The sequence below is a fragment of the Stegostoma tigrinum genome, chromosome 8 (genome assembly GCF_030684315.1).
Source record: "Stegostoma tigrinum isolate sSteTig4 chromosome 8, sSteTig4.hap1, whole genome shotgun sequence".
Taxonomy (NCBI): Eukaryota; Metazoa; Chordata; class Chondrichthyes; order Orectolobiformes; family Stegostomatidae; genus Stegostoma; species Stegostoma tigrinum.
The window spans coordinates 31,020,257-31,037,013 of NC_081361.1; the positions used below are offsets into that span (position 1 = coordinate 31,020,257).

The window sequence follows — 16,757 nt, forward strand, 5'->3', positions numbered from 1 at the left end:
TAGTAGATAGCAGAGAAGGTAACTTCAGAGTACAATGGAAGCTTGATCAGATGGGCTGAGGGCAGAGGAGTGGCGGATGGAGTTCAATTTTAATAAATGTGAGGCAAATCAGCATAGGACTTATATACTTAATGGTAAGCTCCTGGGCAGTGTTGCCAAATAAAGAGTCCTTGGGGTACAAGTTCAAAGTTCCTTGAAAGTGGAACCTCAGGTAGACAGAATAATGAAGGTGGTGTTTGGTATGCTTGCCTTCATTGGTGGGTACAATGAGTATAGGAGTTGGGAGGTCATGTTGAAGCTGTACAGAAAATTGGTTAGGTCACTTTTGGAGTTTCTGGTTTCCCTGCTAGAGGAAAGATGTTGTGAAATTTGAAAGGGTTCAGTGAAGATTTGGAAGGATGTTGCTGGGCTTGGAGGGTTTGGGCTATATAAAGAGGCTGGATCTATTTTCCCTGGAGTGCCAGAGGCTGAGGGGTGACTCTATAGAGCTTTACAAAATTATGAGTGGCACGGATAGAGTGAACGGCCAAGACTTTCTCCCCAGAGTAGGAGAGTCCAAAACCAGAGGGCATAAATTGAAAATGGGAGGAGAAAGATTTATAAGGGACCTAAGGACAACTTTTTTCATGGAGGGTGGTGCATGCGTAGAATGAGTTGCCAGAAGAAGTGATGGATGCTGGTACAATTAAAACATTTATGCGGCATCTGGATAGATACGTGAATAGGAAAGTTTGAGGGATATGAAACCAGATCAGTTTAGGATATTTGGACCGAAGGGTCTGTTATGGTGCTGTGCAATTCTATGACTCTATAAAAAATGGAATTCATACCAGTGACTTCAGTCCTAAAACGTCAAGCAACTATTAGGATCTGAAGTTGTCAATGTTGAGTTGTGAAGACTTCAGGAAATGCTTAATGGAAAGATGAGGTACTGTTCCTCAAGTTTAATTTCAGCCTCACACTGTGTGGGAGAGCAAACTCAGAGTAGGAGGGGAAAATTAAGATGGCAGGTAATTACTCATGAAATGAACGGCAATGAACTGCAGAACAATCACCCAATCTGTGTTTGGTCCCCCCAGTATAAATAAGACTGTATCATGGGCAGTGAACATACGAAATTGAAGGAATTTCAAGTACATCACAGAAAGGAGAGCCCTGCGTGTTGGACAATGAAACAGAAAGAGGTGAAAGAACAATTATCATATATTCTGTGTTTTCATTACAGGTGCTATGGGAAGAGAAGGTATTGAGAAAGTATTGGAGGTTTTTAATAATTTACTTGTGGTGTATGGGCATTGCTGGCCGATTGAAGAAAATAAATCACCTTCAACACTTGATGTGTGGACTGGGCTATGACACGATGTGAACAGTCCCTGCAGAATTCTGAAAGAAGAGTGCACATGAAGACGTGTTTGCTGGCGGCAATAGGCTGTTGCATGGAGGAAGTGGCAGTGGGTGATCCATTGAAGTTTAAGGAAGGTGGATCCTCTGGATCAAAGGGTCTGAGGTGAGAGCAGAAGTCTGGGCAATGACAGCTGTGGCCAAAGGCCCTAAAAACACACTATGTGTTGGTGAGAAAAGTTCCTCAGTTGAGGGAAATGAAGAAATGGTATAGAAGCTTAAATCAGCAGAACAACAGCAGAGTTGGAGAATTAAAAGAATGGACAAAGACCTTATGGGATGAAGAGTGAGAGGGAATGTATCTGAGGAAGCTACATGGGTGAATATACTTACAATCGACATTGATTAAACAGCTTATTTGCAGAAGTGGGGTCAGGCAGGTTGAGCAGAAGTCAGAATTAAATTGTGAAGTGCAGCTTTGCATATCTCACCTGACAGCAATGCAGCCAAAAATAGTATGTTCCCACATCAACAACTTTTATTTGGAGGAAGTGAGAGAAGTTAAGGGAAAGGTTGTCCAGTATCAGAGCAAGTTAAGACAGGTGTAGAATGCTGGTAGCAGATGCAGATTATTCTCTCTCTGTTCAAGACTAACTGGAAGAAGATAGGTGGGAAGGGCTGGATAACCTGAAACAAGCACAGACTCCACAAAAATGCAGGCTTAGCAATGGCCCCTACAGGTTCGCACAGTGGCAACTATTATTTGTAAGTTGTCTTATGTTAACATTTCTAACCCAAATGAACAAGTCATCAGACTGACATGTTAAATCATCAAGTCACAGAGTCATGCATTCGGTCCAACCAGTCAATGCTGACCATGTTCCCAATTTAAACTAGTCCCACCTGCTTCAGGCCCATACTCTCCAAATATTTCCTATTCATGTACTTATCCAAATCTCTTTTAAATGTTGTAACTATATCTGCAACCACCACTTTCTCTGGCAGTTCATTACACACACAAATCACTCTCTGTGTAAAGTTGTCCCTCATGTCCTTCGTAATTTTTTCTCCTCTCACCTTAAAAATATCCTCCCTACTTTTTAACTCCCCTACCCTAGGGAAAAGGCCCTTGTCACTTACCTTATCTATACCCCTCCTGATTTTATAAACTTCAATCAGACTCATCCCTCAACTTCCTACGCTCCAGTTTAAAAAAAAGTCCCAGCCTTTCCAGTCTATTTTTATAACTTAAACCCTCCATTCCCAGTAACATCCTGTTAGAGCTTTTCTGAACCCTCTCCAGCTTAATACTATCCTTCCTATAACAGGGCGACCAGTACTGCATGCAGTACTCCAGAGAAAGCCTCACCAACATCCTGTACAATCTAAACATGACATCCCAACTCCTTTACTCAAAGGTCTGAGCGATGAAGGAAATGTGCTAAAGACTGCCTTAACCACCTTATCTACCTATGACACGAATTTCAAAGAATTATGTTACTGAACCCCAAAGTCCCTCTGTTCTGCAACATCACCCAGGGCCTTATCATTAACCATATAAGTTCTGTTCTTGCTCGTATTATCAAAACACAATAACTCACATTTATCCAAATTAAACTCCATCTGCCACTCTTAATCCATTAATCCAATTGATCAAGACCTCTTTGTAATCGGAGATAACCTTCTCCACCTTACCACCAATTTTAGTGTCATCTGCAAATGCATTAACATTTATATTCTCAACCAAATCATTTACATAAATCACAAACAAAAGTGGACCCACGACTGATCCCTGTGGACACCACCCAGTCGTAGGTCTCCAGTTTAAAAAACACCTTCTACCATCACCCTCTGTCTCTCTTCTAATGCGAACTGGTACTCAGTTGGCAAGCTCACCCTGAATCACACATAACCCAACTTTATTAATTAGTCTTCTATGCAGAACCATGTCAAAGGGCTTTACTAAAGTCCAACTCAGACACCACGTTCCTCGCACAAAACTGTGCTGACTGTCACTAATCAATCCTTGCCTGCCCAAATGCATGTAAATTCTATCTTTCAGAACACCTGTAACAACTTAACCACCACCAGTGTCAGACTCACAGGTTTATAGTTTCCAGGCTTCTCTTTACAGCCTTTCTTAAATGTTGGCCACCCTTCCGTCCTCCGGTATTTTACCCATGTTTACAGATGATACAAATATTTCTGCTAGGAGCCATGTAACTTCCTCCCTAACATTCAATTCAATTCCCTTATTCACAGGGAACTGCCAGACCTGTTCAGTTTTTCCAGCACTTTCTAATGATAGCTTACAATTTTTAGCATTCTCATTATTGTGCCTCTAAAAATAGCCTGAGGCCTCTACACAGATCACTCGTGTTGCCCTTTGTTATGATCCAGCAATACATATGTAAAGGTAGCTGCCCTTGTTGAACTGAAATTCATAATGATTCTTTCCGGACTGTCTTCAACACATGGCTTCAAATTCCTAGAAAACCATTCCCATTCATGCTATTGCAGAAACTAAGTCCACGACCAATGAAGGTAACTGACTGGGTACGGCTTTGAAATCAATGATGTAGGAGCTGTTATATGAATGCAAAGCCACAACTGGAATTGGATGTTCTAATCTCAGGCCCTTCTATTTCCTTTGTCGCCTTTTATGTAAGTTTTCCAATTCCATCTAAATAATGTTATGGTCTTCTGCCTCCAGGAGAATTACATGCTTTAACATTTCATTATTTAGAGAAAACTATTCACACACAGACAATTTTAGCACTGGGCCCTGTTCACTGTTAGCCAAAAGTTACTAATCTACTCCATTCAAATGTCCCACTGTTAATCAATTAGACTGCCTTTCCAGTCAACCAATCTAAATCAATTGGAACACAGGACTACAGAGGTTGAAAATCTATAATAAAAATGCTGGCGAAACAACTCTGGCAGCATCTGTGGAGAGAAAAACAGAGTTAAATGTTTCAATTTCAGTGATCCTTCTTCAGAACCCCTCATGTGGGGTCCCATTATGGGCCTTCAGGCCTATCAACAATTTCCAAATAATCATTAAATAGAACATTTGCAGTTCAGCCCCATTATGCTTCACCCTGACTTCTTCATTTTGAATGTGAACAAACAACAGTGCCAGGGAACCTGGGCTTGTATCTACCCTCATGCATACGTCTGTGTAGAGCTTGCACATCTCCCCATGTCTGTGTGGGCTTCCTCCGGGTGCTCCGGTTTCCTCCCGCAGTCCAAAGAGGTGCAGATTAGGTGGATTGGCCATGCTAAGTTGCCTACAGTGTCCAGAGATGTGCAGGCTAGTGGATTAGCCAGGGGAAGTGCAAGGCAACAGGGAGATTGTTGGGGGATGGGTCTGGGTGAGATGCTCTTCGAACGGTCAGTGTGTACTTGATGGGCTAAAATGATCTGCTTCCATGTTGTACGGGTTCTATTCCTGTAAAGGGGCACGGGATTGTTGGGAGCTGCTGATACCCCTGGCAGCCCTAATACCCCTACCTCTCTTTTGAGAGATGGCTGCTGAGATACAGGGAATACACCTTTTAAAAGAAGCTAGTCCCATCCATCAGAATGTCAAATAATGAAGCCTAGGAGGTACAGTGAACATCATATGACCATCAGAGAAATGATCAAACCATCGGAGTGTTGTAGCTGAGCTTCAGAATCCGAGTCAGACTTAGAGGTTACTTCAGAGCTATGTAGAGAGATCATGAAGTGTGTGCTCAGCATAACATTGTGCAAGGTTTGGATCAACAGCAGAATAAGGCACTTAACTCACAAAGTGAACCCACGGCAGCAGATTTTAGCCTAACGTGCCCATCCACAGGCGGAGGAGCGGTGCCAACGTGCCCATCCACAGGCTGAGGAGCGGTGCCAAATAAAGTGACCTAGGGCTGCAGGTGCACAATTCCTTGAAAATGGAGTCGCAGGTAGACAGGGTGGTGAAGGTGGTGTTTGGCACACCTGCCTTCATTGGTCAGTGCATTGAGTATAGGAGTTGGGACATCATGTTGTGGTTGTCACGTTGGTGAGGCCACTTAGAGAATATTGCATTCAATTTTGGTCGCCCTTCTATAGAAGGATGTTGTTCAGCTTAAAAGGGTTCAGAAAAGATTTACAAGGATGTTACTGAGACTGGAAGGCTGGAGTTCTAGGGAAAGGCTGAATAGACTGGGGCTTCCCTGGAGTGTCAGAGGCTGAGAGGTGACGTTATGGAGGTTTATACAACCATGAGAAGTGAGGATAGGGTGAAAAGCCAAGGTCTTTTGCCTGTGGTTGGGGGAGTCCAAGAGGGCTTAGGTTTAAGGCGAGAGAGGAAAGGTTTAAAAAGGGACAGCTTTTTCACACAGGGGATGGAGTGTGTGTGGGCAAATTGCCAGAGGAAGTGATGGAGGCTGCTACAATTACAATTTTTAAAAGGTATCTGGATGGGTACATGAATAGGAGAGGTTTAGAGGGATATGGGCCAAATGTTGCCAAATGTGATGAGATTAATTTAGGATAAATTAATGTCTGTTTCTGTCTTGTATGTCTGTGACTCTATGACACAGACTGCTTTCAAATTAGCCAAATCTTCCCAACTGGGTCAGAAACCAGGTCAAACAAAAAGTTGCGTAGACCTATACCTGCTGGCTTTTGGGCTGGTTGTGCATCCTACAGAAGTCTTCAAGTATGGTAATCCTGACAAAGAAGACCACATATTTTCTTTGTGGAAACTATGCCCCACTTTTTCTTCACAGCACTAATGACTGGAGGCTGAAAAACAAACAAAGTTTAAATGCGCAAAGCCTCCTTGGGAGACTACACAGAGAAGGTAAGTGGTTGAGGGGTCAGGCTGGCAGGACTTTGGTGAGGGGAGGGAAGAGTAGCAATTGGGGAGAGGCAGTCAGGCATGAGGTCGGGTACAGTTGGGATCAAGGGGACGGGGAGGGGTCATGGCCAGGTAAAACTGATTTTTGGGGGTTTGAGGAACTGAGTTAAAGTGGTTGGGAAGTTACTAATATAGTTATCTCAGAGTTAGAACAAGTTTTAATTGTCTAATGTTCCTGGTACCTATCGAGATTAAAAAATGTCTGAACTAACACAGAATTGTAGATATTTTTTCAGAGGGCTCCAGATACAGGTTAATTAACCAACAGAAGTTACAAATTCTTGGGCAATTCCAATCTAGTCATTGCATGTGGACCTTTCCAAGAGAGCCCATTGCTCATCTTTTAGGCTGCAGTGATAAAAGCTCATAATGTATTATTTTTATTATTTGGGAACTTATGCCCTGAAGTAGAGAAAAGTGAATTTTCATTTTGTATTGGTAAGGTCTTTTTCTAAAAAAAAAGAGATTGGAAAGTCTTTTTCCACAGGGAGTTCTTAAAAGAAAAATTCCAAGGCAGCACGTAATTTTAGCTAAATGACTTCCGAACTACCGAGCAAAGATTTTGTGGAGGTGTTTGCTAATTGTAACCAAGGGACAGGGGCAGGAAACAAGTTCACTCAGAGAGAAGTCCATAACAGCAGAGGTGTTGTTAGAGGTAGTCTCCAGAAATAGGTGAGGCAGAGCAAAATTCCTGATTTGTCCTCAGATGAAAACTGCAGAAGCAAGAATTTGTGTGGATGTCAGAAAGGAAGAGATCCTACAAGGTTGATGCCATTCTACAAGGAACTCATGTTCAGCTTGAATAGAGAGCTGAGTTAGCAGCTTAGTTAAAAGGATTTGTGCATACATATTAATTAAAGAAATTGCATCAAGTGAATGCACAGTAATTTGCTGAAAATGAAACTGATTATAGCTATGCCAGGTGAACAAGAAGCTTTAGTGGGGAGGTAGGAGTGAACTTTCACTTACTGTTTGAATATCTGTAAGGTTATTGTTGGGGTAAAAGAGTTGAATCTTTCTAATTGAAAACTATAATGACTATGTTCCAATATTTCTTGCCTAGTGTAATATGGTCCGTACTTTAATAATTTGTGTTTTTTTTCGGTTAGAAGTGAATTGGTAGCCTCTGTGAATTTGTTCAGTGACAGAGTACCACTGTAAAAATAACAAAAATTAAAGTTATGGTCTCTGAAGCTGTGTCCCACCTGGAAACTTACTTATCCAGTATTACCGATAGCCGGGATTCTAACAGTGTATCTAGTCTCTGCCTACCTGGAGGCTGTATGATTATATTCACCAGAGTATGCTAACTATGAAAGACAATTTTATATTAAGACTCTGCACTTATAACCACGCTCGTGTTTTAATTAAGAAAATTGCATTATTAGTAACCAGACCGAAACAGAAGATTAACATAAATTAAATTGTAATTGGAAAATAAGATATTAATCAAGTAGCTATGTTAAGGCTATACTTAAAAATGTCAGTTTAAATACTGATCAATTGCTGCTTTAAAATCCTATTCTGGATGAACGTGAAATCAAATATCACATGCAAGGCTCGGCATCTTTGATGATTTCCAGGATCAGTATGGACAGCAGACAACTGTTCTTGTTCCTTTGTATGGACAGTGCACACAGGTAGCAAGATTTCAATTAGAACTAAATTACACAGACATTGTCTGAGATGACAGCGCGATAAAACTAAAGGTTCCCAGTGACATCTTTCCCCATGAATCACAGACTGGCTTCCAAGGCAGAATGTGAAAGAACTGCTGCTGTCAACGCGAAAGTGAAACGTGGCAGCATCCATTTGTGCTGTGAAATGTCTGCCCCTCACCTGCTCACCCCTGCTGCTCTTTGCCTACGCCCCCATCCCCCAAGACCCTGATCTGCAATCCATTCAATCTATGAATGGCAGGCTCTTCCTACTTCTGCTGCTCAGGCAACTTCCCACGTACCAGTAAGCCTTAAAGTGTGGGAAGAAAATCTGCTGCAGAACTATTCTGATCAAATGCTGTCATGTGATTTATCTGCGTGGTCATGTTGGCATGTGTTGCAGCCAGCTTTTTCATTCACTGTTATGCTTGCACCCAGATTTTACTGACAACTTCCAGGAAGCCAGGGAAATTGATGCAACATTACAGTTAAGAGTGTGTTGAAACATCACTGCTGTTGAGCAATTTCCATTTATTAATAGAACAATCCAGCTCTCCTGAGTGTACTGTACTCAAGTAGTTCAAAGAGCATAAGTTCAACATGGAAGTTGACAGGTTGAATCTAACTTTCTGACCCTCTAACATTTTTGCTGAATTTAACTTGACTCCCAAACACATGGGCAAGACTTAAAGTTAATGGTAGTGCCCTGGATAGTGTTGGAGAATAGACAGACCGAGGGGTTCAGGTACATAGTTCTTTGAAAGTTGTGTCATAGGTAGACAGGTTGGCTAAGAAGGTGTTTAGCACACTAGTCTTTGCTTAGACCAATCAGTATAGAAGTTGGGACATTATGGTGAGGTTGTATAGAATGTTGTTGAGGCCTCTTCTGCAGCACTGTGTACAGTTCTGGTTGCCCTGTTGTACAAAGGATATTATTAAATTGGAGAGGGTTCAGAAAAGATTTACCATGATGTTGCAAAGACTGGAGCGTTTGAGTTATAAGGAGAGGCCAGATAGGCTGGGACTCATTCCCCCTCGCGTAAGAGGACAAGGGGTCACCTTATATGGGTTTATAAAGTCATGAAGGGCATAAATGAGGTGAATAGTAAGGGTCTTTCACCAAGTGGGCAGTTCAAAACTAGGAGGCATATTTTTAAGTTGAGAGGAGTAGGATTTAAAAGGGGCCTGAGGGGTAACTTTTTCCACACAGAGGGTGATCCATATGTGGAACGAACTGCCAGAGGAAGTGGGAGATGCAGGTACAACATTTAAAGACGTTTGGACAGGTCCATGAATAAGAAAAGTCAAATGCAGGCAAATGGGGCGAGTTTAGTTTGGGAAGCTTGGTTGGCATGGATGAATTGGATCGAAGAGTCTGTTTCTGTCATGTATGCTGGGTTAAAGTGAAGTGAGACAGCAAAATAAAAAGTTTACTATTTACCCCCACCAGCTCATGAGTGAGTGAACAACAGCAGCCCTTGGAGCTGGACAGGCTATTCCAGGCCTGGGTTTGCTTTTACTTTTTCTGTGTCTCTCTATGCATTCTAGATAGGCTTGCAATTTGAACTGAGTCTCTAAACTCATAAATCAGCTGCAATGGACAGAATGACCCAGAAGCAACAGGACAAATTGTCCAACAAAATGCAGGGTGCAGAGGATACATAAATAGTATAAATTTTGTGGGAAATATTAATTTACAACAATGTGGACTGAAGCCACGATCAGCCATGTGTCATCAACTGCATTCTAGCTGGGAATTATTGCGGGGGAGGGGGGTGTCACTATGTGCAGGCTTTGGCTCATCTTTTATAAAACGATGGCCACAATTAGAATGACAGCAATTGCCAGAAATCTGATCACTACAAACTCATGACGTTAACCTTGTGTCAACATAAAACAATGGCTAGTTTAATGATGTATGAAAGAAAGGTCATTGTTATTCAGGCATAAACCAAACTTTATTGAAGTGACTTGTCCGGGAGAACTACAGAACTGTATGTGTGGATTGTGAGCAATTCAGTCATTACTCGCACTAATTACTAATATTTGAGGAATCAGTTGCTTAATTATCTAATATCAAATGGAGTAAGAAAATAATAGTATGGTGGAACAAAAGAAACATTATTTTTTGGGTGTGAGCGCACCTTTGAAACGTTTCTTTGCAAATCCTGTCAACGTTACATCACCTCCAGTGCCAAATGCTCACTTGCAGTCCTTTCAACGAAGGATATCCAAATGAAACCGATGTATTCTCTTATTGTTTTGATGGATGGGGGCCTGGGCAAGGAGACAACATTTTCAGGCAAGATTTGTATTGATGCACACGTGATAAGCCAAGTTTTGATTTGTGAGTTCTATCGCAAATAATAAACTTGGAAGTAGTGTTGGAGGGAAGTAGCCTTGCAGTGTGTGATTGACTCTATTGAAAACAGATTTGGCTCTTGTTTTCTGACACTGCTTGATGACAGAAACTTCAACACTTGGGCGTCTCCGGGCTTCTTTGACTCTCCCATAATGAAGTCCAATTTAGAGCTTTTGAGGTTGTCTCTCCAACTGCTTTGCAGTCCTCACCTCTGTTCCTGGACATCAGGGATCAGGTTCAAGTCCCGCTTGCTTCAGAGAGTGTGTGTCATTTGATGCTTGATCAGGTTGGTTAAAAGAAAATTCGAGTTTTGGGGGCATCCTTTGGTCTGTTTTCCTGTGTTCGGCAGACTGGAGAATAATTCCTCACGCAATGTTTTAGATGTCCCCTCGAAGTGTGCTATCAAGAATGAAACAACATGCAGCGAATCAGATGTACCCACAAGACTTAATACGTAACTCAGAGTTTTTGGGCATTATGTGAAACACTGTGCATGTTCAGTACATTCCTTTATGAGGCAACATAGAAGATAAAACAAATTGCTAAATATAAAATAAATGTGAATGCAAATGACATTCTCCTGTGAAGCTTGTTTGCTTAGTCAAGATCTGAATAAATAGTGGACTGCCAAAATTTCACACTCCATCACTTTTCCCCACCTTAGTTTTGTCTTGTAATTAATCCTCCCAAAAAGTGTGGTTATTCCTCTATTTACTCTCCCTCATACCACCACTCCCATTCTAATCCAAGCCAGTCTAACAGTGTCATAAGCATAGGATGAGGCCCATCTGCCCACCAGGTCTGTGTCCATGGCAAATTATCTTGCTCTTGCATGTCCAAAAATTCTTTAATATGCCATGTCCAAAACTAAAGGGCATAGGTGAGCGGGGAGAGATTTAAAAAAGGACCCGAGGGGTAACTTTTTCACACAGAGGAACAAGCTGCCAAGGGAAATGGTGGAGACGAGTATGACTGCAACATTTAAAAGGCATCTGGATGGGCATATGAGCCAATTGGTCAGATTGGAATGTCTGGTCAGCGTGGACGAGTTGGACCAAAGGGTCTGTTTCCGAGCTGTCTCACTCATTGTTCTTTCCTCCAGGTCTCACCATTTATGTTTCAGCCAGGAATACTTTATTAATACTAGCTGTTGTCTGGCTAAAAATGAAGCTGGTTGTAAATTGATAAATGTGGAGCTTGGAGGATCACAGCAGGTCAAACAGCATTCGAGGAGCGGGAAAGTCGATGTTTCGAGTTGGGACCCTTCATCTGGACTGAGTTCTGAAGAAGAGTCCCCGACCTGAAACGTCAACTTTCCTGCTCCTCTGATGCTGACTGACCTGCTGTGTTCCCCTGGCTCCACATTTTATCCACTCAGACTTCCAGCATCTGCAGTCCTTGCTCCCTCTCATCAAGCTAGTTGTGAATGTTTTTTCAGTCAGTTGAAGATCCAAATTTGACCCATGAAACACTGCTGGAAAAGTAATTCATGCTTCAGAACCGGAAGCCCTGCCATAAGACAGGAAATCCACAGCTAGGATCGTTTACGCAAGGGTTAAAATGGTCATTATGCTAAAATAAAATTGTGGTTGTCTCAACAGCATGTATATAAAATCCCCACTTGTGGAGAAGTGTCTGGGACTTTTAGAAAACTTCCATGCTCAGCCTGGCAGATCCATCTCAAATAGTCAAATACACAGTTTAATTAAGTATATGAAGAAGAAAAAGCAACTTTGATCTCATTGTATCATTCATTTACTATTCTGTCATTGCAGCAACATGACCATCGACTTCAAATAAAAGCACATTGCATGAGGATTTCAGTCAAAACAAGCTATCTTAAATCTCGAATGAGTTACAGCCCCCCAAAAAAATGAGAAGTTAGAAAACAATATGCTTGAGAAATTTATTTCTCTTCTGACTGGAACGACAGGAAAAAAATATAATCAGTTTTGTAAAAGTTTCTTCATTAGATGTCGGTGCCACTGACCAACGCAGTTAATCATCATCCAACGTAAATGGCCTACTCAACCCACTTTATCATTGCTCAGAAATAAAATGGCCATGAGAAGCTGGTGACAAGCTGCTTGATCGCGGCGAAGATCCTTTCCCTGTTCGTAAGCCAACACCTCACTAGAGGAAGAACCCAGCCTTTTGTGTGTGTCTCCTTTTGAAAAACCCACCACCAAATCACCCAATTAACTAATGAACAAATAAGATAACAATAACAAAAAAAAGGTAGGTAAAAGAGGGAGGGGCTAAAATGAAAATGGCATTGAAGGGGTTTCATTTCTAACACTGACACAAGTTATGCATCATCCTCACTTTGAAAATAAATTTACATTAGCTGGTGTGAAATGGGAGTAATCGGAAGAGACCAAACTGATTTCAGATGTTTCAACTAATTTCTCATTTCGGTTAAAATATGTCTTGCCACCGATCAACTGAAGAGTAAACTTAGTCTGGATTTACTGTGGAGCCAGTTGCTACATGTACATTGCTTCATTTTTGTGGTTGAGTGAAACCAGTTTTCACGTGAAGTATTTCAAGTGAAATCTGATGAAGTCAACAGGTTAAACTTGTTGATGTTACTAAAACCAGGAGATCAGTGAAATCCAATGGAGACTGTAGTGATTAGAATGAGGTCAGCCAGGTGGACCTCACATAATGTGAGCTTCCTGATTGCTGCGATTAATCGGGTCCAATCAGGGAGCCCTGGCTGACAGATATAAACTGGAGTGTCAGAAGTCCCATTCACTCTGAGAACTGGGTTTATGCTTGCTGGACCAGCGTCAATTACTACACACGTGTAAATAAAACATGACTTGTAGATGGGATAACAACCTTCATGGAGTTATTTCAGGCTCTTTTTCATCTCTCCTGTCTCTGTCCTTCCGATTATCTCTCTCTCGCTCTTTCTTTCTCACTTTTCCCATCACCTCTTTCCAATCTCTCTCTCAACCTCCAAGTTCTACTGATCTTGTCTCTCTAATCATGCCAGTCTCTTTCTTTCGCTCTTCCAGCTTCTCTCTCTCTCTCTCACACATCTCTCTACCTTCTCCCCATCCTACTCTTCCTCTCCTGGTCTCTCTCCCTCTCCCGGTCTCTGAAGCAGCTGCTGTCACTTTCTTAATTGTCCCACCACCTCCACAACTTTGCACAACTGCCTTTTCAGCTCTCCTTATTCCAGCACCGACTGTTATTCCCGCCTCTATTATTTGAATTGCTTCTCTTTGTGCTTGCCTCCATTGTCAAGACATCGATTGCGACTGAACCTATTTGAGCTGTATTCACGTACAGTCTGCATTCTTTATAGTTGTTTATACACTTCAATTATTTTCTCATCCTATCTGTAGGACAGTGACCATGTCCCTGCATTGACATACTGGTGCAATGGTTCAGCAGCAGGGATCCCTGAAAAATGGAACAGTGTTGGAAGTATCCAGTGGAGCAATTCATTATTTGTTATGTCTCGGGTTGTTGATATCTAAGGTCCCACTGTGCTCGGGGTGGGCGTGCCCTGTTCTTTAACACTGATGATATTCCGTACACAGTGAGGAAATTCCAATCTTCCTCAGGAAGATGGCAGTGTCAAAGATTACAACATACACTCACTTATTATTTTAATCCGCACTGAATTTCCCTTGCGGATGTTCCATGTTTGTGATATCTTAAATCTCTCATTTTGCCTGTTGTCAAATGTTTCTTTTCTGCGGATACTTTAAAAATTTTGAACAGTGCTTGCCTGTTTTGTCCTCTCTTTCCTGCTCAGCTATCTTGTTTCACCGTCACCTCAGAGTGCACAAATCATAAAAAGCCAAAAGTTCAAGATGAAATATAATTTATTAAGTGTAAAAGTGTGGTCCAACCTCTGCAACTTGTATATTTTTTGTGCTTTCTGTTTTCCATGGTAAATCTAGACCAGGACTCAAGCTGGTTTATTCTCAGAATGTTTTAACTAGACAGATTGCAGAATTTATAACCTCAAATTCTACTTAAAAACTGTAGCAGCAGCTTTCTTGTACCTGCATACATCCTATTAATCCAGAAACAGTGATTCACATACTCAAGAAGGAATGAACTGAAATCAGCATAAAGGAATGGCTGTTTATTCTCTTGAACATGAATCATAAGTTAAACAATCAATTGGCAGATATCTGGCGGTCACTTGGGCCTACATCAACTGGAACTAATCCCCAAAGCCTCCCCACTCACCAACAAACACCCCCTCCAGACTATCCAAAATGGTCTACTGTAGAACCAGTTCACCTGGTTTAAAAAAAACTATTACTGCAACTGGAAGCACTCTGACTGCCACATCATCATCCATAGAATTCCTCCAGTGTGGAAACAGGCCCTTTGGCTCAACAAGTCCATACTGACCCTCAGTATCCTACCCAGATCCATTCCCCAAACCTGTCTAATCTACACACCCCTGAACACTGCAGGCAATTTAGCATGGCCAACCCACCTAACCTGCACATCTTTAGACTGTGGGAGGAAGCCCAGAGCACACCCATGCAGATATGGGAGAATAAAACTTTGGTTAGACCGCACTTGGAATACTGCATCCAGTTCTGGGCGCCCTATTATAGGAAAGATGTGGATGCTTTGGAGAGGGTTCAGAGGAGGTTTACCAGGATGCTGCCTGGACTGGAGGGCTTATCTTATGAAGAGAGGTTGACTGAGCTCGGTCTCTTTTCATTGGAGAAAAGGAGGAGGAGAGGGGACCTAATTGAGGTATACAAGATAATGAGAGGCATAGATAGAGTTGATAGCCAGAGACTATTTCCCAGGGCAGAAATGGCTAGCACGAGGGGTCATAGTTTTAAGCTGTTTGGAGGAAAGTATAGAGGGGATGTCAGAGGCAGGTTCTTTACGCAGAGAGTTGTGGGAGCATGGAATGCGTTGCCAGCAGCTGTTGTGGAAGCAAGGTCATTGGGGTCATTTAAGAGACTGCTGGACATGTATATGGTCACAGAAATTTGAGGGTGCATACATGAGGATCAATGGTCGGCACAACATTGTGGGCTGAAGGGCCTGTTCTGTGCTGTACTGTTCTATGTTCTATGTTCTATGTTCTAATATGCAAACTGCACACAGACAGGTGCCCAAGGTGGGATTGAAGCTGGGCCCTTGGCACTGCGAGGTAGCAGTGCTAACCACTGAGCCAACGTGGCAACCGTCTGCTCAAAGCTGCCAGTAAAAGCAAAGCTCAGTTCAGCTTGGCCACCTCCAGTTAGCTACCTGGGAATTCCATTCGGGAAATAGTTATTGATAATCGATATTGAACATCTTCAACAAGGTAAATTTAGTAATCTCCACTTGACATTATCCCTGTTGAATTCTGTGGAGAATAACTGTTCTCTTGACACCACAAAGCCTTCCTCCATCTAAGTCAAAGTGTGATGAAATATTCTCCACTTGCTTGAATAGTCGCAGCTCGAACAATAGTCAAAATGCCCAACACCGCGCAGGTCAAAGTTTGATCCCACCATCAACCTTAAAATATTCATTTCCTTCACCCCTCTGAAACACAGTGGCAGCAAGGTGAATCATCTACAAGGTGTACTAAAGCCATTTGTGCAGGCTTCTTCAGCAATTCCTTCCAAACTTGCAACCTTTAATTCTTAACAGGTCATGGAACACATCCACCTGAAACTTCTTTTCCAAGTCACACATCATTTTGGCTTCGAAATTTATTGCTGTTTGCCATAGTCATTGTGTTCAAATCATAGAACTCCCTTCCTAGTAAATACTGCGTACAGACTTACAGTGGCTCACTCCAAAACAGAAGGATTTGGGAGCCCTCATCCATGAAGTACAAAAAGCGAGTGTGCAAGATCGGCGGGTAGTAGGGAAGGGAGATAGAATGGCCTTTTATTTCAAAGGGAATCATAGATTCCCTACAGTGTAGAAGCAGACCATTTGGCCCTTCGAGTTCACACAGAGCCTCTGAATAGCATCTCACACAGACCCACACTCTCACCCTATAACCCTGCATTTCCCATGGCTAACCCCCCTAGCCTGTACATCTCAGGACACCACGGGCACTTTAGTGCAGCCAATACACCTAACCTGCACATCTTTGGACTGTGGGAGGAAACTGCAGCACTGGAGGACACCCACACAGGGACAGGGAAAATGTGCAAATTCCACACAGACAGTCACCTGAGGGCAGAATTGAACCAGGATCCTTACGCTATGAGCTAACCACTGCCAGCCTGGAAAAGCATATAAAAGAAGGTTTGACTAAAACTATGCAAGGCACTAGTCTGGCCACAGCTAGAATACTGTGAACAGCTTTGGGTCCATTATCTAAGGAAAAGTAAGGAAGGTTCACGGATGCCAGGTGAGGAGGGACTGTTGTGTGTGGAAATGTTAAGTAGGATGGGCTTTAACTCATTGGAGTTTAGAAGACTGAGAGGCAATCTTACTGAAACATGTTAGGAGACTTAACAAAGCGAGCCATCGCAAATTTTAGATTGAGAGGAGAAGTTTTTTTTTC

The 16,757-nt window shown here is 42.2% G+C and overlaps 1 long non-coding RNA gene across 2 annotated transcripts in view; it reads right to left on the reverse strand.

Annotated features, from left to right (window-relative positions):
• The window catches only part of LOC125456629 (uncharacterized), a 50,273-nt gene that overhangs the window by 2,415 nt on the left and 31,101 nt on the right, over nucleotides 1-16,757 (reverse strand). The window contains exons 3-4 of one of the 2 annotated variants that reach the window (XR_007248483.2): nucleotides 10,032-10,648; nucleotides 5,985-6,114 (exon numbers count right to left, since the gene is read on the reverse strand). This is a non-coding gene — a long non-coding RNA (uncharacterized LOC125456629). Of the gene's footprint in view, nucleotides 1-5,984; nucleotides 6,115-9,663; nucleotides 10,649-16,757 lie in introns of those variants that run through there. The other variant, XR_007248482.2, reaches the window with a different exon arrangement.